Raw genomic sequence first — 14,578 nt, forward strand, 5'->3', positions numbered from 1 at the left:
GCAATTTATAAAACTTATTATCTACAAACGACTTATCAGCTCCTGAATCAAACAAGACTCTAGCAAAAACATCATTTACAAGAAACGTACCCGTAATGACGTTGTCGTCAAGAACTGCCTCCTTGGCGTCCATTCGGAAGACTCTCGCATTAGTCTTCTTTCCTTCATCTGCCTTCCTCGCATTCTTTGGGCAATTTGGCCGGATATGCCCTTTCTCGTTGCAACCGAAACAAGTTGCATCCTTCATTTTCTTGCAATCCACAGCTGTATGATCTGTGGACTTGCAGATCCCACAACGTTTCTCGAAAGACTGGGACTTAGACTCCTGCCTGCATCTCCCAAAATGATGCCTCTTACAAACCTTGCATTTGGGTTTCTCACCCGACTGATCCCCTTTCTTGAACCCCGACCCTTTCCTATGGTCGTTGTTTCCCTTGTGTCGTTTCTCAGATCTTCGTGAGGTGTCATCCTCACGTTTCCTTTTGTTTTCTTCCGAGCTCTTCATAGCTCTTAGTCTGACGACATCTTGAGTGAGGGAGAGGGATAGATCAGCTACTGATCTAAATGTAGTAGGCCTTGAAGCCTTGACGCTTGCCTTTATCTCCGGTGCCAGACCCCCAATAAATCGAGCGATCCTACGCGGCTCCGGGGTCACCAAATAAGGCACTAACCGGGATAAGGTGTTGAACGTAGTAAGATACGCTTGACAATCGAGATTCTTCATAACTAGAGACACAAAATCCGATTCAATTCTCTCGACCTCATGCTGCGGACAGAAATTTTCCTTGATCAGTGCTACAAGCTGATCCCAAGTCATGCTATACAGAGCGGTCTTTCCAGTAGCTTGTAGAAGCGACTTCCACCATGCTAACGCGTCTCCCTTGAATGACTGGGATGCGTACTTCACAACATCCCTATCAGCACACCCGCTGATATCGACCACAGTATCCATCTCATCAATCCACGTCATACAATCGACGGCTCCCTTTTCCCCAGTGAAATCTCTGGGCTTGCAAGATACAAAATACTTGTACGTACAGGACTTGCTGTACGTATCATGCTTCAGCTTAATCTCTTGCTTTGGGACGCTGCTGTGGTTGGAGGAGTGATTATCATCCTCAGCTTTCTTCGGCTCACTCTTTTTAGAAGGTGGCTTACTATGAGCCTCAGAATGAGTCTTGGGCTTTGCGTGCGGTTCTGTTCGGGTCCTACTCCGAGTACCACTAGATTCCCTGAATTGCCTATCCATAGCTTTGGCAACATCGTTATCTATCAGTGCTTGCAACTCTGCACCGGTAACGTGAATCTTTGCATTATCTGAGTGTTCCCTAGAATGACTGTTGGTCTCCTCCGATTTGGCCATTGTAGCTTTAAGCTACAATAAAGGACAAGGTCTAATTTAGAACCTAACAGTATTATCGTTCTAGACGATTTATTAACCATGGTATCAAGAACCTTAACAGTTAATTTTAATAAATTTCATTCAGGCTCTTATTAGCAATCAAGGAATGAAAATATATATATTGGCACCATAGGCCTAGTCACTTCGGACAATTACTAAATTATAAATTTAGATTTTTATAGGATTATAAATTGTATAATTAAACAATTAATCCTTTACTAGACAGAGGGTCATAAACCACAACTGTCACTATATGACATAGTCATAACCCGTAGGTATCAAGTCATTAATAGACTTGTATACAGATAAAATCTGTAGATAATTTATTAAAAAGGGTGACGTGGGTGATTTTACGAATCACGCTTAGTCAAGAATGTTAACATGTTCTCAGACGTTAACAGGGAGTTGAATCTTTTCAACCAGGTTTTACCATCATGGCCAGGCCTGTTAATAAGGCATTCAAGCTAGGTTATACCTTACTAAGATTCTTATAAATGGCAAATCAAATAAAAATTGATATTTTCCATTATTTAAATATTATATTCATGCATATAAATAAAATGAGAAATTCCAATTAACCATTTCAAATTTTAAATAAAGTACTAGTACATATTTGCCCTAAACGGGACTTTAATTCAAGTAACACGAATAACATGCCCGCGCAGGGCTAAACAACTAACAACAAAGCAAATAAAATAGAGCAAACCCACGCAGGGGTTAACAGAATAACATACCCACGCAGGGGTAGAATAAGATAGATATACCCACGCAGGGGTAGAGTACAGGAATAGATGTCCACACAGGGACATGAGTACATGAAATGATAATCGAAGGATTCAATGATCCCTCTTGCTCTTACCCTTGAGCAAATCAAACACCTTCTTGAACATACCACTGGTGCGTCGGCGATCAGCTCGCATCTCGTGTTGAAACTCACGTCGCATGCTATCAATCCCATGCAGGATTTCCTGAACCTGTGGCGGCGACATCATAGGCGCCGGTGGCGGTGGCTGGTACTGCTGCGGCTGCGGTGGCTGGTACTGCTGCGGCTGCGGTGGCTGCTGGTAACCCGGAGGGTAACCAAAAGTAGACTGCCCAGCAGCCCAAGTGTCTCCCAATGGACCACTAGGTGGGAGTGAGCTGTAGTTCACAGCTTGCCAATAAGGGTCTCCTGTGTAATCATAACCCTGAGGGAAAACCTGCTCGAACGGGTTAAACTGAGCTGCGCTGGCATAAGCCGGAATCCGCTCTCCATAGTTCTGCGGCGGCAGAGGCGGGATCGGTACTGAAGTGACCTCCGATACGGGATGCTGAGACTCCCCCGTCTCGGACTCCTCGGGGAGAGGCGTGTAGCGGCTGCTACCAACATGTGGAGGGGTGCCTATGCGAATCCCTCCGCGCGTAGACATGCGCGCATTCCTCCTTGGCCTCTGAGGCGGAGGAGGTAAAACTGGTGGCGGCGGTGGTGACAGAGTGATCACGTCACGCCATAGGGCCTCAGATAGGTCCTGCGGTAGAGGCGGCTGCTGCTGAAGCTGCTGCTGCTGCGAGTGGTGCTGCGAGTGCACCGGCGAAACCTGGTGAGACTGGAGCATTGGAGAGTTGTGGCTGGGGGTGTAATACCAATCATACTGCTTAAATCTCTCCTGAAAGCTGTCCCCACCATTGTAGGGTGATCCCCTAAATGGCGACCCATCCGATATCTCAATGGGATGGTTGGGCGTACCTGACGGTGGTAGCGAGGGGTCCGTATCCTCGTCGACGTCCATCTCGTGACCACCAGAAAAGTGGTCCTCCGGTCCGAGTGGGTTATGACCCACTGGCTCATCCACAAAAGCATCAGGGTTATATAAACCCTGGTAGACTGGTGCTGGATACTGGTGCGGTGACTGATGCAAAGGTATGTAGGATCCATGCGAACCATGGGGCCCATTCTCCGAGTGGGGCCCAAACGAGTGGGGTAATGACGGTGAAGTGCTCGCGGATACCGAGTGTCTAGCAGGCTCGGCGAAAGACCTCCAAAGGTCGTTGGCGGCTGTGTTGTGCGTGGCGGATGGAGCTCGCCTATGTGAGGGCCCTGCCTCATGGTCGTGCGATGTAGCGAATCCTCCTCGACCTCTCATTCGTGGCGGCATGATGGTCCTGTCAAAAATTAAACAAGTTGCACAACAAATATATAAGACAAAGCAAATAATAAAAATAAAGATAAATAAACGAAATGTCGAACATTTCCTAAGTTCTTTGTCTAGACTCGAAAATCGAGGAATGTGCAATTGTGTAACTGAGATTAAACACAAAGGACTAGTGTTTAATTCACTCAGCGTTGGCTCTGATACCAACCTGTCACACCCCGATTTCCACGTGTCACCGGTGGGCCCGGTGTGGGGTACAGTGACGTAGTTGGCATCGTCATAGACAATCAACACAATATAATAATGCACAGCGGAAGCAGAATAGATACATTTCAACTTTTAAATAAAGTGCAATAATAAATATCACAGTAGTTGAAACGGATCCACAGGCGGATCAAATAAAAATAAGATAAAATATTGTTCAACAGATATTTGTCGTCCGAGCTTGCGAGACTATAGTGGACGCTCTTAGGAAACAGCTAGCCTATTTTCGTATAGTACCTGCACTTAACCTTTTGGGAAAAATACGTCAGTTTACACTGGTAAATACAAATCGACTGACTCATTTTGAAAATGATTGAAAATTGATTTAAATGCACAAGGCATAAATATTTTTATTAACTTGGGATAATTATATAATATAAACTTGTGAACGATTTACATGCACTCGTATCTTTGGTGGCCCGGGATCTGCTGTCCGGGCTAAGAATTAAATGACACACCACATTAAAGAGTTATACACGACGAGTGTACGCCTACACCCCGTGCTCTGGTCGTGGCCATCTCGTAAGATAATGCCAAGGATATCCGGGACACGGTCAATAACCCCCCAAAGCCTTTAAGTAAGACAAGACTGTTTAAACGAAGTCGCACAAGCTATTCAAGACTGTACACCCATAAGGAGCAGGACTTGTGCGCCCGATCAAGCGGTATTTTAAATACCGTACCCCAAGCCCGTATAGGGAAAATAAGTCAAAATGTATTTACCTGAGCAAGTATGTAACACAAACGGTAAGTGTGGTAGCTTTTACTGGGCCTCCTAATCTGGAACAAAGGTTTATAATTAACCTATTAGATTCCTAACGGGTCTTTTATTTAAGCCTAAGCTTTGACCGGTTAGTTTTAAGAATGATACGGTTTACGCACGATTAAGCGAAAGACCGGATAGAATGTGATTTAGACCCGACAAGTTTGAATACTTGTATAATATGGGTATACTAAATACATTCTGGATTTTGAAATAAAAATGATATCGTTTGACCCGTTTCGGTCAATTTACGCAAACTAGTTACGTAAACCGAACCGAACGCGAAAAGGGCGATACGGGTAGACCAATGATTCAAATGCAAGTTCCCTGATATAATATGCTTAAAATATGATATTATATCAGTAAGTTATGTTCTATATTGCCCGGAATAATTTTAAACCCAATTTATGCCTTAGAAGGGCATTTTGGTCATTTAAAAGATAATAAAAGAGTAAAATTAGAAATCTGAGTTTCAGGTCTGGTTCATACAGTAAATATACCTCATTTAACATATTATAACAGTAGGGTAAGACCCATATATCAAATTTATCATTTAAAACCAAACTATGCACCGTAGGGGTATTTTAGTAAATTCACAAGGGCTAAAAATGCCAAAACTGGAAATCTGAGATTATATACTTATACTTACTGTTATTATATGAAAATATGCTAATTACATCAGTAGGTATAAGTCTTACACGTTTAAAACAAGTATAACGCTTACTATGCGCTTAAAACGCTAAATATGCGATTCAGAGCCGTTTCCGGGTTTATATATGAAAGCTGAGATTTTTATATTTCCAGAAGGCTCATAATAATTTATTTAACATTTGAAATCAGTAGAAAAAGGTTTCGGGTCAAAAGGATGTGTAAAACTCATTTTATGGCTTAAACGGTCAAAACCGACATAACCCGAATTAACTAGGCGATCTAGGATCCGTTCAGCCAAAAATTAATTAAAAATCATCAAAATTCCCAGAATATTATAATACATCAGTTGGTAAAAAGTTTTATACCAAAACGTGGCCAGAAATAGGTCATATGCGAAAAGGGCCGTTTATGTAAATTTATAATATAGTTTTACGCTAATGGCCATAACTCACAATCTGGACCACCAACTGATCCAAAATTTTCGGTGCAAGTTTATATATTAGAAATAAAGATTTCTACTCTTTCACTTTTCCAAAAATCACGTTTTATATCAAAAAGGGCAAAATAGTCAACTTTATGCATAGATCGGAAACATGCATTCGAATCGGCTAAGCATAGACTTATGACATAAAATTTCCAGAAAGTTTAACTAAAATGCCAATGGTCAAAAATGCTCTAAAATACAGATCTCACACATGCATGTACGGATCCGAACCGATAGTTTACGAAAAAGTCGTTTATTAAGACTTTCGGTTCCAATCCGGGTTTACACTAAAGATCGCCGAGTTGATCGTGGTAAAATACATTCTTATATTCATAATAAAGCTTTCTATGAAGATCAAACAGATTGCATGTCATCTATATCATTATTCATGTCGTTTTTCACAAAAATCGCTTCTGTTGACTTTTTAGAAATAGGTTTGACTCGACATTTAGCATGCATGTAGTGGGAATCGGAGAGTACCCTTTTGAGGGTTTGTTTCCCATAATATTACCAACATGTATCAGGTTTCAATTCGAGAAATGACTGATTGAAACTTGTTTAATCAGAAAGTCAAAGCTTATGAACAACCAGTTTGACTTTTAGCAATAATCACAACAAGAACGGATTAAAGATTGAATTGAGAGCTTACAAGGGTCCTATTGATGTTTAGTGAACACTAGGAATCAGCCTTGACGTTCAGATTAGCTCCAGAAATGCTTGAGAGAGTTCTTGAATGAAGAGAGCTCCTTGTTCACAACTTCAAGTGCCAAGAAAAATGATAAAAATCTGATTTAAGGAGTGAATCAGATGTTTGGAGTAGGCTACTGTAGAACTAGGCATGCAAGGGCACGTATTGGAGCAGATGGGAGGTGGAATGAGCTGTTATCAACTTAAATTCGGACCCAAATCAGCCTGTTTTGCGAATTCTGTCGCTGGCAGACCCACGCGGCCCGCTTGGGTCAGTCCAGGCGGGTCGCCTGACCCCCTGTTCAGCCAAACAAGTTTCAATCTTTGACAGCTTTGGCCCCTGAACTTGTACGCGATGTATCGGCTACTTTTCTCGACCCGTAAACCCCCAAACTTGGTTTCTAAGAACCTTAGGACTTTTACCAACATGGAAATGTCCTTGGAACATTTTGCGCTCAACCGAAAAGCCCTGAAATTCGACGTTGACGCTTTTAGTCCTTCAAGTACGGTTTTGGCCATAACTTTCTCATACGTTGACGAAACTTCATGAAATTTTTACCACATATTCTAGTGAGTATATTTTAGCTTTACAAAGCTTCGGGTCTGCCAAAAGTTCACTCAGAGGTATAAATTAAACATGTTGACACTTTTGGCCCCTATAGTTTGAAATACTTCACTTTTGTGCAATTTCCGCGCCGTATGATCCATGAACCATCCGTTTAAGGTTATAAACATTATGTAGGGTTATCATAGAGTCTATTTATCCATTGTTGACACTTTGGACCCTTACGTTCCATAGTTTTCACCGTTTGTCACTTTTAGTCCCTCTAAAGTATATTTTCACATACCGGAACCTTATGACACGTGTCAAGACATTATTGGACGAAATTTTTTCGAGGTGTTACACAAAGAGGCTGAGAAGAGAAAGCGTGAAGATGATACTTCACGAAGGTCGAACAAGAAACACCGTGGAAACGGTGACAACAAGAGAGGGTCTGAGTCAAGGAAGGATGGGCAACAGTCTGGTGAGAAGCCTAAGTGCAAGAATTGCAAGAGACACCACTATGGAAAGTGCAGACTCGATTCAAACTCGCAGACTCAGTCAAAGTCATTTGCTTGTGGCTTATGCAAGTCCAAGGACCACAAGACCGTGGATTGCAAGAAGATAAAGGATGCAACTTGCTTCAGTTGCAATGAGAAGGGGCACATTAAAACCAATTGCCCTAAATACGCCAAGAAGCCTGAAGAAACCAAGAAGACCAATGCGAGAGTCTTCAGAATGGATGCGAAAGAAGCAGTGCTAGACGATAACGTGATTACAGGTACTTTCCTCGTAAATGATATCTTTGCAAGAGTACTTTTTGATTCGGGCGCTGATAAGTCTTTCGTAGATCATAAATTTTGCAAATTGCTGAATATGCCTGTCAAAACCTTAAATGTGAATCATGAGGTAGAGCTAGCAGATGGCACCATAGAAACCGTCTCCACTGTGTTAGATGGATGTGTGATATCCATTAAGAACCACTCTTTTCCTCTATCTCTACTTCCCTTTAAATTGGCTGGTTTTGACATAGTTCTGGGTATGGACTGGTTATCTCACAACCAGGCCCAAATCATCTGCAACAGAAAGTAAGTGGTGGTAAAGACTCCGTCTGGTGAATCGCTTACCATTCGGGGAGATACCCAGTATGGATTACTTGAGCAAGTGACTATGCTCAAGGCTTCAAAATGTCTAAAGAAGGGTTGTGTCATCTACATGGCACATGTGATTTTTGATGAGCCTAAACCGAAGATAGAAGACATTCCCGTCATTTCGGAATACCCAGAAGTATTCCCTGAAGATCTACCTGGTTTGCCACCAGATAGGCAAGTGGAATTCAGGATCGATATCATCCCTGGAGCAGCACCTATTGCTCGAGCGCCTTACAGGCTAGCGCCACCCGAAATGAAGGAGTTGAGGACCCAACTGGATGAACTACTAGCTAAAGGTTTCATCAAACTAGTTCGTCTCCCTGGGGAGCACCAGTCCTGTTTGTCAAGAAGAAGGACGGGTCGATGCGTCTGTGCATCGATTATCGCGAACTTAACAAAGTCACGATAAAGAATAGGTATCCTTTGCCGAGGATCGATGATTTGTTCGATCAGTTACAAGGGGCAAGTTATTTCTCGAAGATTGACTTGAGGTCAGGCTACCATCAACTGAGAGTCAGAGATGAGGACGTACATAAAACCACATTAAGGACTCGATATGGTCATTATGAGTTCCTAGTGATGCCTTTTGGGCCCACTAATGCACCGGCTGCGTTCATGGATCTCATGAATCGCGTTTGCAGGCCGTACTTAGATAAATTCGTCATCGTTTTCATCGACGACATTCTTATCTACTCGAAGAATCGAGCTGACCATGAGAAACACCTTCGTTGTATTCTCAAACTCCTGCATTATGAGAAACTCTATGCCAAATTCTCTAAGTGCGAATTCTGGCTTTGATAAGTCCAATTTCTTGGACATGTCGTTAGCGAGCGTGGTATCCAGGTGGATCCCGCTAAAGTAGAGGCTGTCATGAATTGGCAAGAGCCAAAGACGCCTACAGAGATTCGTAGTTTCCTGGGGTTAGCAGGATATTATAGGCGTTTCATTGAAAATTTTTCAAGGATTGCTGCGTCCTTAACTTCTTTGACCAAGAAAAAAGTAAAGTTCGTTTGGGGCCCCAAGCAGCAAGAGTCCTTTGATATTCTGAAGCAAAAGTTGAGCAGCGCTCCTGTGCTGACATTACCTGAAGGTACCGAAGAGTTCGTAGTTTACTGCGATGCATCACACACTGGCATGGGATGTGTGCTCATGCAGAAAGGCAAAGTTATTGCCTATGCTTCGAGACAGTTAAAGGTGCATGAGAAGAACTACACCACCCATGACTTGGAGCTGGGTGCCGTTGTGTTCGCACTAAAACTTTGGAGGCATTATCTGTATGGTATCAAGTTTGTGATCTATTCTGATCATAAGAGCCTTCAACATCTGTTTAATCAGAAGGAACTAAACATGAGGCAATGCCGTTGGATGGAGACTTTAAATGATTATGATTGTGAAATCAGATATCATCCCGGCAAGGCGAATGTAGTCGCTGATGCCCTGAGTCGGAAAGAAAGGGTGAAACCCATCCGAATCAATGCCAAGAGCATTGAAGTGAAGAATAATTCTGATCATAAGAGCCTTCAACATCTGTTTAATCAGAAGGAACTAAACATGAGGCAATGCCGTTGGATGGAGACTTTAAATGATTATGATTGTGAAATCAGATATCATCCCGGCAAGGCGAATGTAGTCGCTGATGCCCTGAGTCGGAAAGAAAGGGTGAAACCCATCCGAATCAATGCCAAGAGCATTGAAGTGAAGAATAATTTGATAGAAAGGTTGTTAGCTGCACAGAGAGAAGCTGCCTTTGAAGCTAACTATCCCAAGGAAAAGTTAGGAGTAACTGAGGAGCAGTTAACTCTTAGCAAGGACGGAATTTTACGATTAAATGGACGAATATGGGTTCCAATTTACGGAGGACTTCGAGATGTCATTCTCCAGGAAGCCCATAGTTCTAAATACTCCGTCCATCCTGGAGCAGATAAAATGTACCAGGATCTAAAGGCAAATTATTGGTGGATAGGCTTGAAAAAGTCTGTAGCCGCTTACGTAGCCAAGTGCTTGACTTGTGCGCAAGTCAAAGCTGAGCATCAAAAGCCGTCTGGCTTGCTACAACAGACTGAACTTCCCGAATGGAAGTGGGAATGTGTAACTATGGATTTTATTACCAAGTTACCCAAAACGAGGAAAGGAAATGATACAATTTGGGTTATAGTTGAACGACTGACTAAGTCAGCACATTTCTTACCCATCAAGGAGACTTATAGCTCCGACATGTTGGCCCAGTTATACGTTGATAAGATTGTAGCCTTACATGGCATACCTGTGTCTATTATCTCAGACAGAGATACTAGATACACGTCTCATTTCTGGAAACGCTTCCAGCAATCTTTGGCCACACGTTTGAATTTTAGTACGGCTTACCATCCTCAGACAGACGGTCAGAGTGAGCGTACTATTCAAACGTTGGAAGACATGCTACGTGCATGTGCTATCGATTTGGGTGGTAGTTGGGATAAGAACCTACCATTAATCGAATTCTCCTACAACAATAGCTAGCATACCAGCATTAAGGCTACGCCCTTCGAGGCATTATACGGTAGAAAGTGTAGAACGCCTGTTTGTTGGGCGGAAGTTGGAGATGTCCAATTATCAGGACCAGAGATAGTCTTCGAGACGACGGACAAGATTGTCCAGATTCGAGACCGTCTCAAAGCTGTCCGAGATAGGCAGAAGAGTTACGCAGATCCAAAGCGTAAAGATTTTCACTTCGAAGTAGGTGAAAAAGTGTTACTTAAAGTATCACCCTGGAAGGGGGTGATGCGTTTCGGTAAGAAAGGCAAACTAAGCCCGAGATACATAGGACCTTTCGAGATTATCGAACATGTCGGGTCCGTTGCCTATAAGTTAAACTTACCGGAGGAGCTCAATGGAATTCACAATGTGTTCCACATCTGCAATCTAAAGAAGTGCTTCGCTGATGAATCACTGGTAATACCACATACAGATGTGCATATAGATGAGAGCTTGAAATTTGTGGAAAAACCCTTGTCGATTGAAGATCGACAGGTAAAGAAGCTTGGAAGGAAGCATGTACCTATTGTTAAGGTCAAATGGGATGCCCGTAGAGGTCCCGAATTCACGTGGGAGGTTGAAGCCACAATGAAAGAAAAATACCCTTATTTATTTCAGTAAATCTCGGGTCGAGATTTATTTTAAGGGGGTGAGGATGTAACACCTCGAAATTTTGTGTCCAATAATGTGTTGACACGTGTCATGAGTTTACACGTGTTATTAAATACTAAATAAAGGACTAAAGTTGACAAACCTTGAAAGTATGTAAATTCGAGGGTTATAAATGTCAACGAGGGGTAAATATACTGTATAGTAACCCTAAATGATGCTCGTACCTTCAAACGAATAAATCATGGATCGTACGGAGCGAAACGCGGGAGAAAGTGAGAGATTACAAGCTACAGGGATTTATTTGTATCAACATGTTTAATTTATACCTCTGAGTGACCCTTTGACGAACCCGAGGCTTTGTAACAGTAAAATACGCTCACTAGAATATACTATATAAATTTCGCGAAGTTCCGTTTTAAAACGAGAAAGTTATGATCAAATTCGTATGCGAGGGGTTAAAAGCGTCAACAATGAAAGTTAAGGCTTTTCGATAGTAATTAAACTAACCGAGGACTTAACAATGCGGGTAAAAGTCACGAGGCCCTTAGTTGTAAATAATCGAGGGCCAAATCGCAAAGTTACCCCTTCGAAACCGAAAGGTCAGGTTAAAGATTACAAAAGATTTGAAAATCTTTGAAATTAACCCTCAGGCGGGCCGCGTTAGGGAAATGGTCGAGCTAATGCGGGCTGCGCGCCAGGTGAAGATACGCTTACTGACATTAGGATTCATGCGGCCCGCGTCCAAGTGGCCTGAATCCTAATGCGGGCCGCGTACGAGTCCCAGATGCAGAAACTTTGGACATATTCAATGATTAAGCTTGTGAACGATCCTGTGAGCATTAATTGAAGCATGGGCGCCCTCTACATGAACCCTAGCACCCAGGGCCACCTGCTGAACATCCATGATCCATTGTAGGGTGAGTTGTAATGATCTTGAGCCAAGTTTTTCACTATAAAAGGCATGGTAGTGTACCATTGTGAAACACACCTTAAACCTGCCTTCTGATCATTTCTGGAGCTCTCAAGCATTCCTCTAACATCTCTAGTCGTGCACCAAGCTTCTGTAAGTGTGCCTACCCTTTTGTGGCTTAGTTTATGCATAGTTTAGCTTAAAAGTCAATCCGTCATAATTAACGATTGACTTTGCGATAAATCACAAATGGTCCAGTGGTTTGTCGAATCAAGGATAGTTATATGATGGTAATCATGTGGGCATTAAACCCCTAAAAGGGCACCCTCTGATTCCCACTCTAACTGGTCCGAATGTCGAGTCAAACGTGCTTAGAAAAAGTCAACAGAAATGCCATTTTTGCGATTTCATGCATAATCTATAATGTAGATGATATGTAACCTGTTTAAACAATCATAAAACATGATAATAAGTATATTAACTAGTCTAAGCTTGTTTGATCCGACTATTTACTGTTTGATCCGGTTCGGAGCCGAAAGTCGCAAAGCTTTGACTTTTGCATTGACTTCAGTTCTGACCCGTTAAAGTATGATTTAGATACGCCTTAGGACTCTCTTAGGACCAGGTTACATGATGGTATAAACCTCTGTGACCGGTTCGTTGTTTGTCCGAGTCTTTTACACAATTCCGTTAAATGCTTAAAAGTTGACCGTAACGCCCTTTTTAAAATTAAAACGAGAATTTCGGACATATGAAAGGATCATAACCTTAGTTACTGATTTCTAAGCATGTCCCTAAAATTTCACGTCAATCCGAGGTCCAGAATGGGAGTTATGTTAAATAGCGGAAATTACGGAAACTTTAGTAATTTAGTAGCGCAATTAGCATAACGCCTATCTAAACCCAGATTTCGACACCAAACCTTTTACACACTGATGTAAAATAAAATTTTGGGATTTTTAAAGATTTTTAATTATTTTTGACCTGCTCGTAACCTGCGGTTATGGCAACGGTTCGGTAAATACCGAATATACCCTTTTCGGCCATAACTTGAGTTCTACAAGGTCTTTTGACCCGATTCTAGTTGCTACTGATTTTAAATAACAAATAAAGTATTTTAGACTTTGTAAACTATTCGAGAAACTCAGATTTCCTGTAGAACTCAGAAACCTTTTTTATAATCTTCAAAAAGGACCAAAATACCCCTACGGGGCATAAAATGGATTTAAACTCGTTACGAGCATTATGGAAGGTATCCTACTGATACCATAACCTCTTTAAAGCATGTTGACTTAGGAAACCAGTGTAGGACTCTTACGGTTACCCGTTACGCCTTTTGCACGCACGGTTCGGCTTATGTAACTAGTTTACATAAACTAGCCGAAACGGGTCAAACCATACTGTTTTGACCCCAAAATTCAGAGTGGGATTATTATACCCCTATAAAACAAGTCTTCAAACTTGTTGGGACAAAATCACATTCCATTCCCGGTTTTCGCCTTTCACGCGATTAAACCGTATCTATCCTTCGAAACTGACCGGTCTAAGCTACGGCTAGATTAAAGACCCGTTAGGATTCTAATAGGTTATTTTAAAACTTTCGTGCCAGAATAGGAGACCAGTAAAAGCTATCTGCAATTTATTTCGATTAAGGATTTATACTTGCAAAGGTAAATACTTTTAACTTATTTTCCGTTATACGGGCTTGGGTTACGGTATTTAAAATACCGCTTGGTCGGGCAATTGACCCCAACTCATTAGTAGTTGGGTATTATCAATGTGACCCGTTTAAAAATTTGTTTTGTTGGCTTTACGCCTTTGGGGGCTTAATGACCATGTCCCGGATATCCTTGGCAGCATTTTACGAAATGGCCACGATCCTGACATCCGGGTGTAGGCGTACACCCGGCATTATGTCCATGACTATAAAGGTATAGCTATTGGTTTTCCCACCACGGTTTTATACTATGTGGTGTGTCTATTAAACTTTAACCCGGCATGACCCGGGCGACCGAACGCATAGTAAACATGTAATTCTTTACAAGATTTAATTATAAATTATCCCAAGTTATAAAGAGTTTGTGCCTTGTGCATTCAAATCAATTTTATTAAACATTTTAACAAGGTGTCGGTTGAATGTATTTACCAGTGTAAACTGACGTATTTTCCCAAAAAGATTAAATGCAGGTACTAAACGTAATGGGCTGGCTATATCTCCTTAGTATCTTAAAAGAGTCTCGCAAGCTTAAGGATGCCTTCGTCTGTTGAACAATACTTTTGTTATTATTATTGATCCCCTGTGGATTTTATTTCAACAATGGTGATACTTTGATATTACAGTTAAAGTTGAAATATATTTATCTTTATGCTTCCGCTGTGCATTCATATATTGTGTGGTTTGACTATATTGTTGCCAACTACATCACGATAATCCCCCACCGGGCCCACCGGTGATCCATACGTGGAA

Source organism: Helianthus annuus, chromosome 4 (genome assembly GCF_002127325.2).
Source record: "Helianthus annuus cultivar XRQ/B chromosome 4, HanXRQr2.0-SUNRISE, whole genome shotgun sequence".
NCBI classification, from domain to species: Eukaryota; Viridiplantae; Streptophyta; class Magnoliopsida; order Asterales; family Asteraceae; genus Helianthus; species Helianthus annuus.